This window comes from Hemitrygon akajei, chromosome 3 (genome assembly GCF_048418815.1).
Source record: "Hemitrygon akajei chromosome 3, sHemAka1.3, whole genome shotgun sequence".
Taxonomy (NCBI): Eukaryota; Metazoa; Chordata; class Chondrichthyes; order Myliobatiformes; family Dasyatidae; genus Hemitrygon; species Hemitrygon akajei.
Window position 1 is genome coordinate 89196767 of NC_133126.1, and position 21347 is coordinate 89218113.

General features: G+C 46.7%; 1 protein-coding gene across 4 annotated transcripts in view; it reads left to right on the forward strand.

The window, feature by feature from the left end:
- Window positions 1–21347, forward strand: part of LOC140725186 (transmembrane protein 151B) — a 52551-nt gene that overhangs the window by 14225 nt on the left and 16979 nt on the right. Inside the window, exon 2 of one of the 4 annotated variants that reach the window (XR_012098293.1) lies at window positions 12377–14396. The exons of the other annotated variants lie outside the window; for them this stretch is intronic. The gene's annotated coding sequence lies outside the window, so the exon portion shown is untranslated. Of the gene's footprint in view, window positions 1–12376; window positions 14397–21347 lie in introns of those variants that run through there. 4 annotated transcript variants of the gene reach the window in all.

Sequence of the window (21347 nt, forward strand, 5' to 3'; positions counted from 1 at the left end):
TTTTAAAAATTCCTCTTGTGCTATGATTACTTTAGGTTTATTCTCGCTAACTAGTGTCATGTTTGAATCTGAGATTGCAGTTGGTACTTGAAATTGGATGCACTTTTTGCTATTGTGTGCATATTTTGGATTATGCTCACGAGCTAGTATTGCACCTAGATCTTGAGACTGGGTGGTGCAGATGCTGACACACCGATCCCGGAGAAATTAGACAATGTCATTTGAGTCTCAAGAATCAGGAACAGGTCCTTCAACACACAAATCCATCTGTTTCTACTATCCTACATTATCCCATTTTATTTATCTCCACCAACACACCAGTTGAAAAGTATAACGGCCAATTAAGAAAATAGCATTGTGCAAAAGTCTTAGGCACATTTTATATATATATAGCTGGGGTGCCCAAGACTTTTGCACAGTATTGTATTTGTGAAAGTGAAGTGGAGAGCGAGTTTGTAAATCTGGTGGGTGCAAAGGATGTTGGGAATAGCAAGGGTGGAGCACTGCAGGAGGGGTGTGGGAGATCTGGCAAAGAAGTGTTAGCGGCAGGGGTGATGCGGGTTCAGACACACCCAGGCAAAGTTGTTTGATTCCAAGATATTAGATTATTGATCATTACAGAATGTCTCCCTGGTGCTTCCTGCTCCCTCCCCTCTCCCTTCCTCTTTTCCCAACCATGATTCCCCTCTCCCTGCTCCCGTCCCACTCTCAGCCAATAATAGGGACCCAGATCAGAATCAGGTTCGTTATCACTCATATAGGTCATGAAGTTTGTTCCACACCATCAGCAGCCACTGTTAGGATCGAACCTGGGTCATCGGAGATGAGAAGCAGCAGCTCTGCCAGCTGTGCCATTGAGCCATTCATGTGGCTGAGCCATCTTACATCATGGCTTACAAGGTTACATCATGACTGTAGTGGAGATAATTTTAATAACAATAAGGAAGACAGCAAGATTTGTAAAAGACAAATCATATTTAATTAGCCTTATTGGGTTCTTTGAGATGAACATAGAGTAATGAAGAGGATAATATGAAATGAGTAGACTTCCAAAAGGGATTTCACAAAGTGCCACGTAACGTTATCAGCAGAATTCAAACCCTTGGATTAAAAGGGCAGTGACAACAAGTATCTGATTAATGGTAAGCAACAACAGGCAGTCATAGTGAATGATTTGGTTTCAGACAAGAGGAAGGTAGACAGTATTATACTCCAAGGGGATTGATCTTGGGGTCATTGTCTTTCCTGATATATTGTAGATCTTGATGTACAAGGAACAACTTCAGAATTTGAGAATGTCATGGTGCAGTGAACAAGATACACTAAATTAGATTAAATTTAATATAGAAAAGGATAAAGTGATAGATCTTGGTGGGTGGATAAAGGTTCAAATGGTTCAATTTAATATCAGAGAATGTATACAGTGTACAACCTGAAATTCTTACTCGTCACAGACATCCACAACACAAGAAACCCCATAGAACGAATGATAGAAATGTCGGAACCCCAAAGCCCCCCCTCCCTCTCCCCCTTGCAGTGTATAAGCGGCAACAAAACTATTACCCTCCCCTCCCCCACCCGTGCCAACAGAAGCACCGACCCCCCCCCCCCACCATGCAAGCAACAGCAGAAGCCCCCCCAAAGAGACCTTGACCATGACAACAGTGGCTTTTGCAGATCTGGCGCCATCTTTATTAGCTTCTCCTCCATAAAGCAGAGGCAATCGGGCGATAATTAGATTTCATTATTCTCTTTAGAAGGTACAGTTCTAAATAAGGGCTACAGCCATGCAAGTATAGAGGTGTGTGATTGTCTGATAGTGATAAGGCAGTTTGATAAAGTGATTACAGTGCACACTTATACACTCAGTGGCCACTTTATTAGGTACGCCTGCTTATTAATAACATATCTAATCAGCCAATCATGTGGCAGCAACTCAATGTATAAGCGCATGCAGACATGGTCAAGAGGTTCTGTTGTTGTTCAGACCAAACATCAGAATGGGGAAGAAATGTGAACTCAGTGACTTTGGCCGTGGAATGGGTGTTGGTGCCAGACAGGGTAAGTTCAGTAATTCGGAAGTTGCTGATCTTCTGGGATTTTCACGCACAACAGCCTCTAGAGTTTATAGAGAATGGTGCATAAAAGAAAACAAAAATCCAGTGAGTGGCAGTTCTGTGGGCAAAAACACCTTATTATTGAGACAGGTCAGAGGAGAATGGCCAGACAGGAAGGTGATGGTGCCTCAAATAACCGTGTGTTATAACAGTGGTGTGAGGAAGAGCATCTCTGAACATACAACACATGAAGTGGATGGGCCACTGCAGCAAAATACCACAAACATACACCAATGGCCACTTCATTAGGTGCACGAGGTACCTAATAAAGTGGACCCCGAGTGTATATTGATCAAACACTGCCAGCACCCAAGATACAAAACTGTTCCTAACTGGACTATGGATTTCAATTATGCTCAACACACTTGAAGAAGAATGTGAAGGAATTGGAGAGGGTGGATGATTTCAAAGATGAGGGAGTTAACCATTTTGTGCAAGATTTTTGAAATTGGGGTTTGTTCCCCTTGGTGCACGGAGGCTGTGAGGAGTTGTGATAGACATGTTCGGACTATAGTGAAGTTCAGAAAATGATGTTACAGAGAAGCTCACATAGAACATCCTAAAATCAGAGGGTGCTTGTTGTCAAAAGAATGAGAGGTGACACGAGAAAATGTTTCTTTTCATGTTGTGGGTGGAACAACTTGATGAAGACGGGCTTTATGAGCATGATTGGATCAGGACTTAAAAGAAAGGGCTGGAAGAGCAGATTAGGAGCAGCACTGCTCTCTCAGGGAGTTGGCACTGAGTGACAGCCTCCAGTACTAGCATTCCATGAATATTCAGTTTCACTACATTTAGAACCCTGGGAAAATAGCAGAATGAAATTAGTTCACCATATGAAAGCATTTAAAAGTTATTTGACAACTCGGTATGTGACAGATGAGAGAATAAGTTGGAATATGGTGAAGTCTAGTGAAATCTGTCTCCCTGCAACGATGTAGGTCCTTTCACATTCTTCTCATATTTGACATTGATACACTATTATTCAGACTGTTTGCTTCCATTACCCGAGAATGCCTCAGCTCATCTGTCATCAAGAAATGGATCCTCATTATGTCTTCACTGTCTCAAGGCTTGCCCATTGTTGGCCACCCACCTAAACTTCACTATCCTTAAACTTAAGGTAGCGTAGTTCAAAACTGGGCTGCCCATGTCCTGCCTCACAGCAAGCTCATACATCCATCATCGCTCTGCGTTCTGATTTGCAGTGGATTAGGAATTACTATTGCCAAGCACGCCCCACCTCCACCTTCAATATCCCGGCGGTCACCAATGACCACAAACTCAACACCACTGCTACATGGGGAGGTAATTGCCTGGGTATCCCACAGTGCCTCACCTCCTGGCACACCAAGACCTTCCCAACATCTACAAGGCACAAGCCAGGAGTGTGATGGAATATGTTTTACTTGCCTTGTTTTACTGGATAACAGTAATGCTAAAACGGTCAACATGCAAACACAAGGAAATCTGCAGATGCTGGAAGTTCAAGCAACACACACAAAATGCTGGTGGAACACAGCAGGCCAGGCAGCATCTATAGGAAGAAGCACAGTCGACATTTCGGGCCAAAGGGTCTCAGCCCGAAACATCGACTGTGCTGCTTCCTATAGATGTTGCCTGGCCTGCTGCGTTCCACCAGCATTTTGAAGATGTTCAACACTAGTCAGGACAAAACAGCTCACTCAGTTAGGGCCTATGTGACACCCTGAACACCCTCCACCACCAGCACACCATAATTATAGTGTATGGCATCTATAAAATACACTGTAGGCTTCTCAGACAGCACCTCCTAAACCCCCAAAAATCACCACCATGCACTCCTTATCCAGGTCACTTATTATTCTGACTTAGAAATACATTGCTAGATCTTCATCAAAACTAGGTTTAAATCCTGGACCTTGCTGGCAGCGACCAAATCCCAAAAAATGATAAAATAAACATCAAGTTCCATGAGCAGTTTTGTTATGCTGATTTGGTTGGATCAGAATTGAAACAATTGCATAAAGAAAAAGAGAAGGTCATAGGACCATTGTGCGACTATGTTAGTCAGATTGTTCTTCATTTTCATTCATTCATGGATGTGGCCAACTCCACATTTAGTAATCAGCCTTCAAAAGGTGATGAGGATCTTCTGCTGGCCACTGCAAACTTCAAGGTGATGAGCAGCCATCTTCTTGCACTGAGGACACAGTCATTGGGCCATAATTTGAGTTCTTCTTTACTGATAATACAACAACAGTGCAGGGTAGCTTGGCACTGAGACAGCATGCAGCGACTGAGGTAACTCTGAGATTGCCATCCTTTGCCTGTGTGTTAGAGGTCATGCCATTTCAGATGTTGTGAGGAACCTTTGCAAGTTGCCACCATCTATTTCATAGATCACACATAGTGCACTAAGAGTGGAGTGGAGTGTACTGAATGTTCAGGATAGTTGATGCCGATGACAATGAAATTGATCCCTTTGATCTCAGTGAATTTCTTCCTGATGATTGGAATTGTAATCATCAAGAAAACAGAGCCCGAGATCTGCTATCCTACCTTGATGCTGAGATGAGGCTGGGTATAGGACACCAGTCTCCGATGAACTGCTGCAGCCACAGTAAATAGTTACTTTGTCCTGGTTAGGTCTCAGTCAGTTGTTGCAAGGCTGACGATGAATTAGAGGTCTGCTAATGCTGTTGGACACCAAGGAGAAGTCGACCACCTCCTTAGTTCAGCTCAGAGACAATTAAACCTTGTGCAGCAGCGACCTAAGCCGGCTCGTCATCTCATACTCAAACTGGAGATAACGATAATTCTGGTGATAACAAGTAACAGCCAGATTCGAGTGGTGTGACACCTGCTACAGAAAACTGAGAAGCTTCCAGAAAAATACATAAGTAACCGTATCGTAATTGCTGGAAAATTCACTGAACAAATATAATGGAAATAGATGATTACCGTAGATTCCGGACTACAGAGCGCACCTGATTTTTAGCCGCTGGCACTAATTTTAGAAATAAAATCATTTTTTTAAATGTAAAGGCCGCACCGGATTTTAGGCCGCAGGTGTCCCACGTTGTAATATGAGATATTTACACAGAAAGATATTACACGTGAGGATTTTTTTTAACTTTTAATTAAATCCATATGGTAACAAAAACAAATACATATTGCAAATGCTTTTTTTCGAACCGTGCCCGTACGCGGCTACTTTTAAATATACGTTGCGTATACTTCTTTACTGAACAACATTCCAATATCTCCTAACGACTGGTAAAAAATATATATACTGCAGCCTACCAGGAAAAGTTATTGATACCTTTAACTTAAAAGCAGAGTTCGCTCAGATCCAAAGCCGCTCGCGGAATGCCGCTCCCCCCCCCTCCTTTCCGTTTCATCGCAAACGGCATTTTCCCACAAGACGCCGCGAAACCGGGTGTGTCGTCATAGCATCCCGCGATGTAGTACAGAAAACAAATATAGTTTAAACTAAGAGGGTAGGTAGCACAATGCTTCGAGTGTTTTCCATGTTGATGAGGGTGAGTACAAATGACTGATTTACAATAATTTAATTGTGAAAGTGCGCTTGATTTATCGTACAATTTCATTGGACCTCTGTGAACTACTCATCAATTTTATTGGTCTACTGTTACGAGGCAAAATGTTTACGAGGCGGCATGAAAAAAACCTTGCATTAGCCGCATCGGATTATTGGCCGCAAAGTTCAAAGCTGTTCAAAATGTGGGAAAAAAGTAGCGGCTTAAAATCCGGAATCTACGGTATATAAAAATACAAGCAAGTGTAGGAAAATACAAGAGTAACAATTCTACACCAACAGGTTACACGTGGCAGAAAGAGTTTTATGCATCCCCATCCTCGAGTATCCGTGCTTGCTGCTGTTGAGATTCCCAGAACACGAGTGAACGCCCTCCTGGCAAGGATTTATCTCGTCACGTTTGTGTGACATGAATGTAATTTTCCACTCATCAGCCCAAGTTATACAGGTAATGCAGTACATTGTGCCACTTCCCACTGTGACTCTGGTGGTATGGGGTCCACGGCTGAACTGACACCCAGTCAACATTCAGAGGCTTTTTCAATGCTGCCTTCTGCTTTATACATCCTTCTGTGCAAATACTTCATCTTCCTTCTCCTCTCCTAACACCTGCGCTGTGGCAGATGAAGGAGGAAAAGTAGATAATCTTGCTAGGAGAATATGGAAAAAGGCCCCCAAAACAGTCTACCTTCTCCTAGTGAACCGAATTGTTTATTACAGAGTTCTCAGTTTGTGCTTTTGACAGTGTTTCAAGATTCTGGAGTCAGAAGACAGAGATTCAGAGCATAGTTCTTGTCACCGAGGCCTGCCTATTGTTTCAGGACAGTGGCCAAACTCAGCAGATGGAAGTGGTTGCTACCAGACCTGTGAGTTCCCTATGTGCGTACCATTAGCTGTCATGTTCCTTGCCTGTTGCTGTTAAGCTGTAAATCCATTCAGTGATGGGCCTTTAGGGTCAGGACTCCTTGGTGATACTGACAGAGAAGTCCATCATACAGGTATCTCAAATCTAATGGTCACCCACTCTCCCTGTAGCTCCTTCTATCTCCAGCAATTTTCACTGTACTTTTTCTCACACCTTTCTTTGCATCCTGAGGAAATGCAACGCCGGCCCTTCATTTCATTCCTCATCCACAAACCCAAACATTCACTTTCATTATCTGCTAGACCTCTTTACGCAAGAGAGTGGATCCCCTTCTCCTTGAGAGCATTCATGGAAATGCTTAAGCAAAAGGGGGGGTATCATTTGAAGGAGGAAAACAGCAGCTCCTGAGGTTAATAGCTCAAGGCCAATGTAACTTTCTGTACTCTCTGCAGTGTGATCTAATAATGTGGTGATTTCTAGTCAAAAATGCAACAAAATTAGGATCCAAGTTCAAGGTTAATTATCATTCAACCATACGTGAATACCCTTGAATACAGCCAAATGAAACAGCGTTACTCTGAGGCCAAAGTACAAAACGGTCATACACAGCGCATATAAGATAGCAGAAAAATAGAGTTACACAAAAACGATAGTCCAAATCCCTGAGTCCCTGAACGTTGCAGCAGTCTGCAGCCTATTGTCGAACACAATACGGTCTGTCTTCTGCCAAGCAAACAGTTGGGGGCAGCACTGACTCCAGCACAGACACAGACTTCAGTACAGCACACTGACACCAATACCTCCAGCTCTCCGGTACAGCGCACCGACTCCGATACCTCCGGCTCCCCAGTACAGCACACTGACTCCGATACCTCCGGCTCCCCAGTCCAGCACACCGACTCCGATACCTCCAGCTCCCCAGTACAGCACACCGACTCCGATACCTCCAGCTCCCCAGTACAGCACACCGACTCCGATACCTCCAGCTCCCCGGGACAGCACACTGACTCCAATACCTCTGGCTCCCCAGTACAGCACACCGACTCCAATACCTCCGTCTCCCCAGTACTGCACACCGACTCCGATACCTCCAGCTCCCCAGTACAGCACACCGACTCCGATACCTCCGGCTCCCCAGTACAGCACACCGACTCCGATACCTCCAGCTCCCCAGTACAGCACACCGACTCCGATACCTCCAGCTCTCCGGTACAGCGCACCGACTCCGATACCTCCGGCTCCCCAGTACAGCACACTGACTCCGATACCTCCGGCTCCCCAGTCCAGCACACCGACTCCGATACCTCCAGCTCCCCAGTACAGCACACCGACTCCGATACCTCCAGCTCCCCAGTACAGCACACCGACTCCGATACCTCCAGCTCCCCAGTACAGCACACCGACTCCGATACCTCCAGCTCCCCAGTACAGCACACTGACTCCAATACCTCCAGCTCTCCGGTACAGCGCACCGACTCCGATACCTCCGGCTCCCCAGTACAGCACACTGACTCCGATACCTCCGGCTCCCCGGGACAGCACACCAACTCCAATACCTCCGGCTCCCCAGTCCAGCACACCGACTCCAATGCCTCCGGCTCCCCGGGACAGCACACCGACTCCAATACCTCCGGCTCCCCGGGACAGCACACTGACTCCAATACCTCCGGCTCCCCGGGACAGCACACTGACTCCAATACCTCTGGCTCCCCAGTACGGCACACCAACTCCAATACCTCCGGCTCCCCGGGACAGCACACTGACTCCAATACCTCCGGCTCCCCGGGACAGCACACTGACTCCAATACCTCTGGCTCCCCAGTACGGCACACTGACTCCAATACCTCCGGCTCCCCAGTACTGCACACTGACTCCGATACCTCCAGCTCCCCAGTACTGCACACCGACTCCGATACCTCCAGCTCCCCAGTACGGCACACTGACTCCAATACCTCCGGCTCCCCAGTACGGCACACTGACTCCAATACCTCCGGCTCCCCAGTACAGCACACCGACTCCAATACCTCCAGCTCCCCAGTACAGCACACCGACTCCGATACCTCCAGCTCCCCGGGACAGCACACTGACTCCAATACCTCTGGCTCCCCAGTACGGCACACTGACTCCAATACCTCCGGCTCCCCAGTATGGCACACCGACTCCAATACCTCCAGCTCCCCAGTACAGCACACCAACTCCAATACCTCCAGCTCCCCAGTACAGCACACCGACTCCGATACCTCCAGCTCCCCAGTACGGCACACCGACTCCGATACCTCCAGCTCCCCAGTACGGCACACTGACTCCAATACCTCCGGCTCCCCAGTACGGCACACTGACTCCAATACCTCCGGCTCCCCAGTACAGCACACCGACTCCAATACCTCCAGCTCCCCAGTACAGCACACCGACTCCGATACCTCCGGCTCCCCGGGACAGCACACTGACTCCAATACCTCTGGCTCCCCAGTACGGCACACTGACTCCAATACCTCCGGCTCCCCAGTACGGCACACCGACTCCGATACCTCCGGCTCCCCAGGACAGCACACCGACTCCGATACCTCCGGCTCCCCAGGACAGCACACCGACTCCGATACCTCCGGCTCCCCAGTCCAGCACACCGACACCGATACCTCCGGCTCCCCAGTCCAGCACACCGACACCGATACCTCCGGCTCCCCGGGACAGCACACCGACTCCAATACATTCGGCTCCCCGGGACAGCACACCGACTCCGATACCTCCGGCTCCCCAGTACAGCACACCGACTCCGATACCTCCGGGCCCCAGTACAGCACACCGACTCCGATACCTCCGGCTCCCCAGTCCAGCACACCGACACCAATACCTCCGGCTCCCCAGTACAGCACACCGACTCCAATACCTCCGGGCCCCAGTACAGCACACCGACTCCAATACCTCCGGCACCCCAGTACAGCACACCGACTCCGATACCTCCGGCTCCCCGGTACAGCACACCGACTCCAATACCTCCGGCACCCCAGTACAGCACACCGACTCCGATACCTCCAGCCCCCCAGTACAGCACACCGACTCCAATACCTCCGGCTCCCCAGTCCAGCACACTGACTCCAATACCTCCAGCTCCCCAGTACAGCACACCGACTCCGATACCTCCAGCTCCCCAGTACAGCACACCAACTCCAATACCTCCGGCTCCCCAGTCCAGCACACCGACTCCGATACCTCCAGCTCCCCAGTACAGCACACCGACTCCGATACCTCCAGCTCCCCAGTACAGCACACCGACTCCAATACCTCCGGCTCCCCAGTCCAGCACACCGACTCCGATACCTCCAGCTCCCCAGTACAGCACACTGACTCCAATACCTCCGGCTCCCCGGTACAGCACACTGACTCCAATACCTCCAGCTCCCCAGTACAGCACACCGACTCCAATACCTCCGGCTCCCCGGTACAGCACACTGACTCCAATACCTCCAGCTCCCCAGTACAGCACACCGACTCCGATACCTCCGGCTCCCCAGGACAGCACACCGACTCCGATACCTCCAGCTCCCCAGTACAGCACACCGACTCCGATACCTCCAGCTCCCCAGTACAGCACACCGAATCCGATACCTCCGGCTCCCCAGTCCAGCACACCGACTCCGATACCTCGGGCTCCCCAGTCCAGCACACCGAATCCGATACCTCCAGCTCCCCAGTACAGCACACCGAATCCGATACCTCCGGCTCCCCAGTCCAGCACACCGACTCCAATACCTCCGGCTCCCCAGGACAGCACACTGACTCCGATACCTCCGGCTCCCCAGGACAGCACACCGACTCCAATACCTCCGGCACCCCAGTACAGCACACCGACTCCGATACCTCCAGCCCCCCAGTACAGCACACCGACTCCAATACCTCCGGCTCCCCAGTCCAGCACACTGACTCCAATACCTCCAGCTCCCCAGTACAGCACACCGACTCCGATACCTCCAGCTCCCCAGTACAGCACACCAACTCCAATACCTCCGGCTCCCCAGTCCAGCACACCGACTCCGATACCTCCAGCTCCCCAGTACAGCACACCGACTCCGATACCTCCAGCTCCCCAGTACAGCACACCGACTCCAATACCTCCGGCTCCCCAGTCCAGCACACCGACTCCGATACCTCCAGCTCCCCAGTACAGCACACTGACTCCAATACCTCCGGCTCCCCGGTACAGCACACTGACTCCAATACCTCCAGCTCCCCAGTACAGCACACCGACTCCAATACCTCCGGCTCCCCGGTACAGCACACTGACTCCAATACCTCCAGCTCCCCAGTACAGCACACCGACTCCGATACCTCCGGCTCCCCAGGACAGCACACCGACTCCGATACCTCCAGCTCCCCAGTACAGCACACCGACTCCGATACCTCCAGCTCCCCAGTACAGCACACCGAATCCGATACCTCCGGCTCCCCAGTCCAGCACACCGACTCCGATACCTCGGGCTCCCCAGTCCAGCACACCGAATCCGATACCTCCAGCTCCCCAGTACAGCACACCGAATCCGATACCTCCGGCTCCCCAGTCCAGCACACCGACTCCAATACCTCCGGCTCCCCAGGACAGCACACTGACTCCGATACCTCCGGCTCCCCAGGACAGCACACCGACTCCAATACCTCCAGCTCCCCGGGACAGCACACTGACTCCAATACCTCCAGCTCCCCAATCCAGCACACCGACTCCAATACCTCCGGCTCCCCAGTACAGCACACTGACACCAATACCTCCAGCTCCCCAATCCAGCACACCGACTCCAATACCTCCGGCTCCCCAGTACAGCACACTGACACCAATACCTCCCTGCAAACGGAAGAAGTGCTACACCTGCCCCCACACTTCTTCCCTCACCACCATCCCAGGCCCCAGACAGTCCTTTCAGGTGAGGCACCACTTCACCTGCGAGTCAACTGGGGTGATATACTGTATCTGGTGCTCCTGATGTGGCCATTTATACATTGGGGAGACCCGCCGCAGACTGGGAGACCGTTTCGCCGAACACCGGCGCTCAGTCCTCCAGCAGTGGCGGGATCTCCCTGTGGCCACACACTTCAATTCTACAGACCACTCCCACTCTGACATGTCTGTCCATGGCCTCCTCTACCGTCAAGATGAGGCCACACACAGGTCAATGGAGCAATACCTCATCTCCCGCCTAGGTAGCCTCCTGCCTGCCAGCATGAACATCCAACTCACAGTCCTCCGTTGATACCCCTGCCCCCCCCCCCCTTACCCCCATCCCTATCTATTATTTTAGTCTGGTTCTCTTTCTCTTTTTTCCCCACTCACTATAATCTCCCCCCAGCCCTACCTTTCTTTCTCTTTTATTTCCCATAATTCTCCACCTTCCCCCGAGCTTATTTCCCTCCAGCCTATCACTTCCCAGCTCTCTACTTCATCCCTCCCCTCACTTCTTATCCCCTCTCCGCCATCCCATGTTACTTCACTCCTGATGAAGGGTTTCGGCCCAAAATGTCGTCACTACCTCCTCCCATGGATGCTGTCTGGCCTGTTGAGTTCTGCCAGCATTTAGTGTTTTTCTTTATTTCCAGCATCTGCAGATTCACTCGTGTGCCACTGACTCCTATTCTCTTCTTGTCTGTCTCCACCAATCATGCACCTACCCCCCTCTCCCAAATCCACCTGTCTGCACCTGACTCAATCTGTCCATCATTCTTCTCCTGTCCTTAGTCCACAAACACCTACTAGACCCCTTCTCACCACCCCCACTGTCTGATTTATATTAACCATCTTCCCTCTCTTCTCTTGGTCCTGATGCAAGGTTTTGACCTATAACGTCAACCGTTCTTTTGCCCCCACAGATGCTGCAAAAAATCTGCTGAGGCCCTCCAGAAGATTGTTTATTTCAAGAGGTCATCGATGTTACGCTCCCAAGTAGAGGACACTTTTGTGACATAAATACAAGATTTCATTGGTCCAGGACTAACTAAGTTCACAGTTAGGACAAAAAGCCATCTAGCATCATCAGCCTGCTATGACTTCACAAAGATTTACAATAGTCCCACCTTAAGGAGGCCAGATCTTTTTTCATGATACTGCAAACTCAACATAACTGACCACCGTGGAATAACTGATATTGTTCTTTTTATACAGTATATGTGAGGCTATAAGTACTCTGCAGATTTTTGCAAGCTGAAACTGATTTTATCACTTGGAGGTTGTCATCTTCTGTCTTTCCAAACGGTTTTCCTATTAAATGTCCAAAGTTGAAATAGATCAATGAGAGAAAATCTTTATCAGTAAATTTTCAATTCATTCCAGAAATATGTCTCAGCACATGGTACGTGCAGAAACACTCTTGGTTCTATCACGGTTGATAGAATTTGGCCTTGTCACAGAAAGTAGGACTTCAAGTATGTAAAGGTGCAGCACAAGAAAAAGATAGTTTATCCAGCTTGAGAATTCACATCTCTGTGTATAATGATATAATTAAAACCAGGAGTTACACCAAGTATACTTTTCCTCCCAAAGTGAACACTTCAAATTCTCAACCCCAATATGCTTGGGGTTAAATGGAGCTGTCAATTCTCAGAGTGTTAGGTTTTTAGTGAATAGGGTTTTAAGGTGTGTCAGAGTAAATATACATAGAGAAAATTCTTGAGGAACTCGGGAGCCCCGATGAAGAGTCTTGGCCCGAAACATTGGCTTTTCATTCCTCTCCATAGATGCTGCCTAACCTGTAGAGTTCCTCCAGCATTTTGTTGCATCCAGTTACTCTGGATTTCCAGCAAGGAAATAGCATAAAGTCAATGTGGCTATTATCCAGTTGGATCACAGAAATGGTATGAGGGGCTAAATGGTTCAATCCTGATCTATAAGACCGTAAGACATAAGAGCAGAATTAGGCCACTCAGCCCATCGAGTCTGCTCTGCCATCCCACCATTTTTTAATTATCTCTCTAAGCCCCATTCTCCTGTCTAAGAAACATAGCATATTACGGGCTGTTCAGCCCACAATGTGCCAACCACGTAACCTACTCTAGAAGCTGCCTAGAATTTCCCTACCGCATAGCCCCCTATTTTCCAGAGCTCCATGTACCCATCTAAGAGTCTCTTAAAAGACCCTATTGTATCCGCCTCTACCACCTTCATGGGCAGTGCATTCTAAGCACCCACCATCTTCTCCCCATAACCTTTGATGCCCTGACTATGCTCCTGTGTAACCATATTCCATAGAGTGCAACCAAAAGCAGAACTAGCACTCCGGGTTCAATGGGAGAAAATTCCATGAGGCGTGCACATGCAAATTTAAGCTTGAAACAACTCAATCTGATGAAGCATAAGAGCATTTTGAGACCAATCACAAGCAAAGCAGAAAAGACGGAGATTTATTTCTAACCCTTATGCATTGGAGGTGGTTATCAGTGGCAATGCTAACGTTTATTGTCCATTCTTAGTTACCCCTAAACCAAAGAGGCATTAATAGATTCATAGTTGCATAAAGCCCAGACTGGGTTAACATAGTGGATTTCCTTCCCTGGAGGGCAAATAGCAGCTAGATGGTGCTTTAATATCAGTCCTGTCATTTCATAACTCATTATCTTTGTATTCAGATTGACTATATTGTAGAACCTAGTACAGTACAGTACAGGAATAGGCCATTCAGCCCACACGTCTGTTCAGACCATGATGCTAAATTAAGCAAAACCCATGCGGCTGCATATGACCCATTTCCTTCTACTGTCCTTATAACTGTAACATTTTATTCCATATTCTGTTACTGTTTTCCATTGCACTACCTCAGTACACTGCTGTGGTTGAATGATCTGCAAAATGATTTTTTTTCACTGTTCCTCAGTACATATGATAATAATAAACAATTCCAACATTCCTGTGCCTATCAAAATGCCTCGTGTCTGCTTCTGCCACCTCCCCAGGCAGCACATTCCAAGCACCTACACCTCTTTGTGTAAAGAAAAAAAACTTCCCCCCCTCACCTTAAATGGATGTCCTCTTGCAGGTGATGTTTCTACCTTGGAAACTATCGAGCCTAACCATACCTCTCAGAATTTTATAAACCTCTATCAATTGAATTGAACATTTTCAGCAGCCATGATGGGATTTGAACTATCTCCAGATAAATGATCAGGCATATGGATGCGAGTCCAATAACCACTGTGGCAGGGTGGAGATACGTCTCTACCAAAGGAGGTGTAAGGTGTCCCTTCTCTCCGCTAGCCTGCAGGACACCTGCAAGGTGTAGCATCTGCTTTGTCCCCCTCCGGTCCCTCCCCTCCAAATCAGGGTCACGTGAAGTCATGGGAGCAGGCGGTGGATGGTCGTATGAGGAGCTGGTGCACATCACAAGTCCTGGTTGTGCGACTACTGATTCCAGGCAGACAATCTCTGAAGAGTAGTGATAATGGCTGGAGTCGCCGTCTTGTAAAGACACTGCCCAGAAGGTAATAACAAACCACTTCTGTAGAAAAATTTGCCAAGAACAATCATGATCAATAGACCACGTTTGCCCGTGTCTTATGATATGGCACATAATGATTGACCACTGTCCCCTGTGAGATGGGGCAGAAAAATCAATAGTAATTAATTCTCTGCCATTCAGTGCTGCAAGCAGTGGTTGTACAAGCCAGGGTTGTTTTCTCAGGGGGAGTGGAGGCTGATGGGAGAGCTAAAGATTATAAATTTATTTGATGCAGAGATAAACAGCCGATATCTTTTTCCCAGGGTTGAAAAGTCCAATACGTCTGAAACAAATTCATCAGTATTGTGATTTGACTCCAAGTTAGGATCCCAACCTGAAATCCAAGGTGATCTAATTCCACCTCTGTAGCATCATTGTGACTCTATCCTGTCGCATGTTTTCTGCTGCTGAAGCTCTCCTGCTTTCTTGCGTCTAGGTGACTAACCCAGAGCTTCCAGCCCCAGCCTCCTACCTTCCACATAACATTAACTTCTGCTCATTTGAAGCAGTTATGCCTTCAATCATTTCTAATCTTTTTACCATTACCTATGCCAGCTGGCCTACTCCTGTCCCTGGCCCAGCAATGATACGCAAAACTTGTCATTACTATAGGCCTTTCTCTTCTCATCTCTTCAATTTCTTGCAGCCAGCCCCCTGAGCCTTCCTAGTCACCTGATTACCTGATTTTCATTCTTCCACCGTTGGCTGTCAAGTCAACGTATATGGAGGAATTTAAGGGTCGTCACAACATTGTGGGCCAAACGGCCTGTACTGTGCTGTATTGTTCTATGTTCTAAGTCCCTGAACTCCAGAATCCCCTTTCTAATCCTTCCTTCTTTATTTGTTCTCCTTTAGGGAGAACTTTAAAAGGATTCATTTTAATCAAGCTTCTGATGGTCAATAGCCATACCTTCTTCAGCAGGAGTGCAAAACTTTTGTTTAAATGTTCTCCAATGAATGAGGTATGCTGGGAAGGATGGTATGCAATACTTACTGAAATGCAAATTGTTACTGCCCTTCAACAACACCTAGAAAGAAAGGCCCCCATGAGTCGACATCCAATTATTACAACTGTCTTGTTCACTAGGAGAGTTTAGGAAATTGTTAACACCATGTTTCTTCTTGCTATATATTTAAAGAGTTCATGTCAATTATGCCATGTTTAATAATGTGTATATATACATTCCAAGAACCTCAAATCAGCTGAACACCCCATTTAAAGGCCTCTGTGTATCACACACTATGTTTCAGCACTGGGAACGGTGACAAGTAAGAATTGAAGAAGATTTTAGGGAAAATAAGTGGTGGTGTGGAGATAAGTCTCTACCAAAGGAGGTGTAGGGTGCTCCTTCCCTCTGCTAGTCTGCAGATTACCCTTGGGCAAGGTGTAGCACCTGCTTAGCTCCCCAATCAGGGTCACTTGAAGCCATGGGAGCAGGTGGTGGAAGGTCATATGAGCAGCTGGTGCACATCACAAGCCCTGGTTATGTGACCACTGATGCCAGGCAGATCATCTCTGAAGAGTATTGCTAACTTACAGTATTGCTAACATTAGGCTTTACAATTCTACCACCAGGACTTAAGAACTTTTTAAAAGCTATTATTAATGCTTTTTGAGATGGTGATTTAGATGCATATCATATTTTTTTACTGAGTTAAGTATTGTATGTAATTAGTTTTGCTACAACAAGTGTATGGGACATTGGAAAAAAAGTTGAATTTCCCCATGGGGATGAATAAAGTATCTATCTATCTATCTAACGGCTGGGGTCACCCATCTTGCAAAGACACGGCCCAGAAAAAGGCAATGGCAAACTAATTCTGTAGAAAAAATTGCCAGGAACAATTGTGGTCATGGTAGACCATGATCACCCACGTCATATGACACGGCACATAATGGTAAGGGACAAATTATTGACCATGTCTGTAGTGGTAGGGTGATCACTGCAGACTAGAAGCAACATGATACAAGCTCAGACTCAGATATCAGAGAAATAAAGGCACCTGAGATTGTCGCGTTAAGCCTTGCAGTTAAAACAGCAATGGTGCAAAATGGCTGCTCAGACATGAGTCCTGAGGAAGGGTCTCAGCCAAAAACATCAACTCTTTATTCCTTTCCATGGATGCTACCCAACCTGCTGAGTTCCTCCAGCATTTTGTGTGTGTAGCTTAAACCTGGTCTAGCTTCATCAGTAACCTTGAAGCAAGGGAGACTTTCAGTTATGTGGAACTGATTTTGCAGGATAACCAGCATTGAAATCGAAGGCAAGGGTGAAATGACTCTGCTCAACATGAGAACTTTGGGTAATAGTAATAATACTGATGGAACTAGGTGAGAATACAGACACCACTTTAATAGGCTCCTGATGTCACACAAAGCCAGAGATGTTTCATTCGATGAGGTTATGAATCTCCTCTGAACCAACACCCTTAGAGATCATAGAAAATTACAGAGTTATAACCAGAAACTAAAATCCAGGAAATTATTAGTGTTGATAAAGTGTTGTTAAAAATTTTGCGTCATTTTAACACATTTCTCATCAAAGGCCTGCAGGATAAGATTAACAGATAGACAGGTTTAATTTAAATTACTGAATATGCAAGATGCAAGACTTAATAGGTGTTCATGTGTGGAAAATCATGGGAGATTGCTTCAGAAATGACACAGGATTTCAGCTGGTGCCTAATATCACTGTGAATGTGGTGCACAATTCAATGGCAGGAGCTCCAACGGTAAATCTGCCTTTTTGGCACAAGAAAGTACGAGAACTGGGAAAACTGGCAGCTGAAATAGTGCAAACCATGCTGAGAAGACTGGCCATGGAAAGATAAGCACGTAAAGAGGCCCTTCAGCACCGAGTCTGTGTCGAAAATGAAGCATCCTACATTGATCCCTTTTCATTCTCCCCACATTCCCATCAATTCTTCTGCTCGCTGAGACTAATTAACCAACCAGCCCACACCCCCTTGGGATGGCAGGGAGCATCCACAAGGTCGCATGGAGAACGTGATACGCAGACTAGCATTGGTGGTCAGGATTGGAGCCTGGTTGCTGGAGCCACGAAGCAGTGGCTTTGCCCATTGTGCCATTGCACTGCCCTCAGTACAGAAGTGAACTAAAGTGAAATTCTACACCTATTATGGTGGGATTTGAATCCCAGTTTCTGGAATTTTAGGCCCATGCTCCGGATTGCCGGTCAAATATTTTAATCACAACATCACCAGTGTGCCCTAATATTGGATTAACAAACTGCAAAAGTAATGGTGCAGAATCTCCACCATGATGGTCCCAAGCCGAGCTGCAAAAGGAGGAGGGTTGGGCTCAGGCCTAGCAACCCCATCCCATAAAAGACCCAGAGCTGCAGAAGCGCCAGAGACCTCATCCCTGGGAAAGAAAGGTTCGAGAAGATGGGCTACACCTGGGGACAACTTGAAAGAATGGCCCAGGACAGATGATTCTTGTGAGCTGCTGTCAGCGGCCTATGCCCCTGTAGGGATGATGGGCCTATGAAGAATAAGTTTCCCGTGTAGAAAGGTAGGCAGGAAACACCGATAACAGGCAGCTACAAAGGAAAGGCTTGTATTACTTAACCCTGATGAGCCAGTTGATGATCAAAGTTCAAAAGCATGCATCTTATTTTCAGTAATAATGGAAAACAGTGATTTTAAAATTAAAGGAAATTACTGGCCCATATGTCAATATAAGCATCAATAGAATTGTTGACTACTAGATTGTAGGCAGATGTATGTATGTACATCAAGAGGTGCCGAGGAGTACCAGTAGGAAAAAGCAGATTAAATCTGAAGATATATTCTTCTGAGACACTAAAGAAGATATCTCCAAATCAGATACAATTATGGTCAGAAAGCACGGTTGACATTTGCAGTGGCCAATTACGCAGACAGGTAAACTCTGTTCAGGAAGGATCGGCCTCAAGAATCAAAACCTCATGACACTGTCATTATGAGACAGCTACATTTTCTGTAGTAACACCCATGGGTGCTGTTTGCTGGAGTTTATGAAATCTGGGCACATTATCTAAGAAAGGATGTGCTGGCATTGGAGAGGGTGCAGAGGAGATTCACAAGAAGGAGAATTTGATGGCTCTAGGCTTTCACTCTCTCGCTGAACGGATTCTCACTGAAACCTATCAAATATTGGGAGAGTTTTGGACCAGAGGACACAGCCTCTGGATACTAAAACGGCTCTTCAAACCAGAGAAGAGGAGGAATTTCTTTAGCTAGGGGGTGGTGAATCTGGAATCCATGGCCACAGATGGCTGTGCAGGCAAGTCAGTGGGTATATTTAAAGTGGAGGTTGATAGGTTCTTGATCAGTAAGGGTGTCAAAGGTTACAGGGAGAGGACAGGAGAATGGGGTTAAGTGTCATGATGGAATGGTGGAACAGACTCAGTGAGCCGTGTGGCCTAATTCTGTTCCTCTGTCTAATGGCTTTATCTCCCCAAGATCCCATGAGTTTTTCACAGGTGTTCCAGTTTCCTCCCATATCACAAAGATGTAAGTTGAAATTGGCTCTTTGTGCAGGTAGAGTGACAGGAGAATTGATAATTGGAGTTGATAATTGAATCAATTGATAATTGAATAATCAACAGGGGAGTTGATAATTGAATGAGAGAATTGGTTACATAAAATAGGTGGGGGAGGGAATGGCTGGGACTGATCTGAAAACCCACTTTGACAATAGGCCAAAGGACCTCCTGTGATGAAAGGAAAGATGAGGAAAACATGGCTGATTTCCTGGTGTTGGTGGACACTTATTCAAAATAGTTTGAGGTAAAATAGGTGGGTCTTGCACCATCAATGACAATTGTAGAACTTAAACCAATTTTTTCAACACGTGGCCTTCCAATCTTGAGTAATAGTCCACAACTGCAGTGTTGTTTTTAATACTGGTGCAGTTTCTGAAATGAAATGGAGTCGCCTCTCCATAACATCTAGTCTCAAGATCAGTACATGTCATGAAAGAGACACTAAGGAAGCAAGTTAGGGAAGATAAATCAGGTGTCTTCTCATAGATTTCCTTCTGAGATACAGATGAACGATTCACTCCCCCAGATGGTACATCCCTGCCGATACACTAATTCAGAAGAGTGAGGACACATTGGAGTCTGGATAAGCTGAATCTGGAAGGTGAGATGAAGGGAAGGCAGTTGAAACAAGTTAAACATCACAATACATGCCAAAAGGCAATGGAGATTCAGATTCCAGGAGAGGGTTCGTGAGACTAGACCACCAAGCAGTTCAAAGACGAATAACCTTCAGAGAGTTTGGAGATATCAGAGAGACTGCAGAAGTATTTGGTTCCAAGAATGTAAAGGTCAGAGATGTCCAGTAAGGATTCTTTCTGCGTAAAATGCCCAACATTATAGTGAGGCTGATTGTAAGTTTAAGTATACTACTGAAGTGATTCTAACAATTATTAATATGGACTCAAGCCACAACCAAAGAAATTGACCTTTAGTGACTACAATTGATGGATAATGCTCCAACATCTGTCGACTCTCCTTGATCTATAAAAACCACACCAGTATCATTCTAAAGGTCAAAAAGAATTTAGAGATCAGAATTTTAATCCATGCATTTGTAAATTGAGTTAGTTTCACTTTTCTTTAAAAGTACAGTGCAATGCAATATAAATGTGACATCATTTGTGATGTATTTGAACATACAGTACTGTGCAAAAGTCTTAGGCACATATATATAGCTAGGGTGCCTAAGACTTTAGCATAGTACTGTAGTAATTTTATGTATTGCATTGTACTGCTGCCACACACAAACAAAAAACAAATTTCATGACATATATAAGTGATGATAAACCTGATTCTGATGTGGGTCTCTGTTGTGGACTGAGAGTGGGAAGGGGCAGGGAGAGGGGGATTGTGGTTGGGAAATGGGGAAGAGAGAGGGGAAGGAGCAGAAAGCACCAGAGAGGGATTCTGTAATGATTAATAAACCATTCATTTGGAATCAAATAATCTTGCCTGGTGTCTCAGAGCTGGGTGTGTCTGCACCAACGCCACTTCTTGCCCTTGACACTCCTTCTCTGCCACCTGTCCCACACCCCTCCTGCAGCACTCTACCCTCACCATTCCCAACCTCCTTTGCTCCTACCAAATTTACAAATTCGCTTTCCACTCCAGGATTGTGCAGAAGTCTTAGGCACTCTGGCCATATATATAAGGCCTGAGACTTTTGCACAGTACTGTGTGTGTATGGGACTGCATGTGGAGTCTCTTGTGTCTGGCCTCACCGTTTAGAGCTCTTTGTGACTCCTACATTTCACTCTGCTTGCTCTGCATGGTACTACGATAGGAACCCTCAAGAGCACAGGC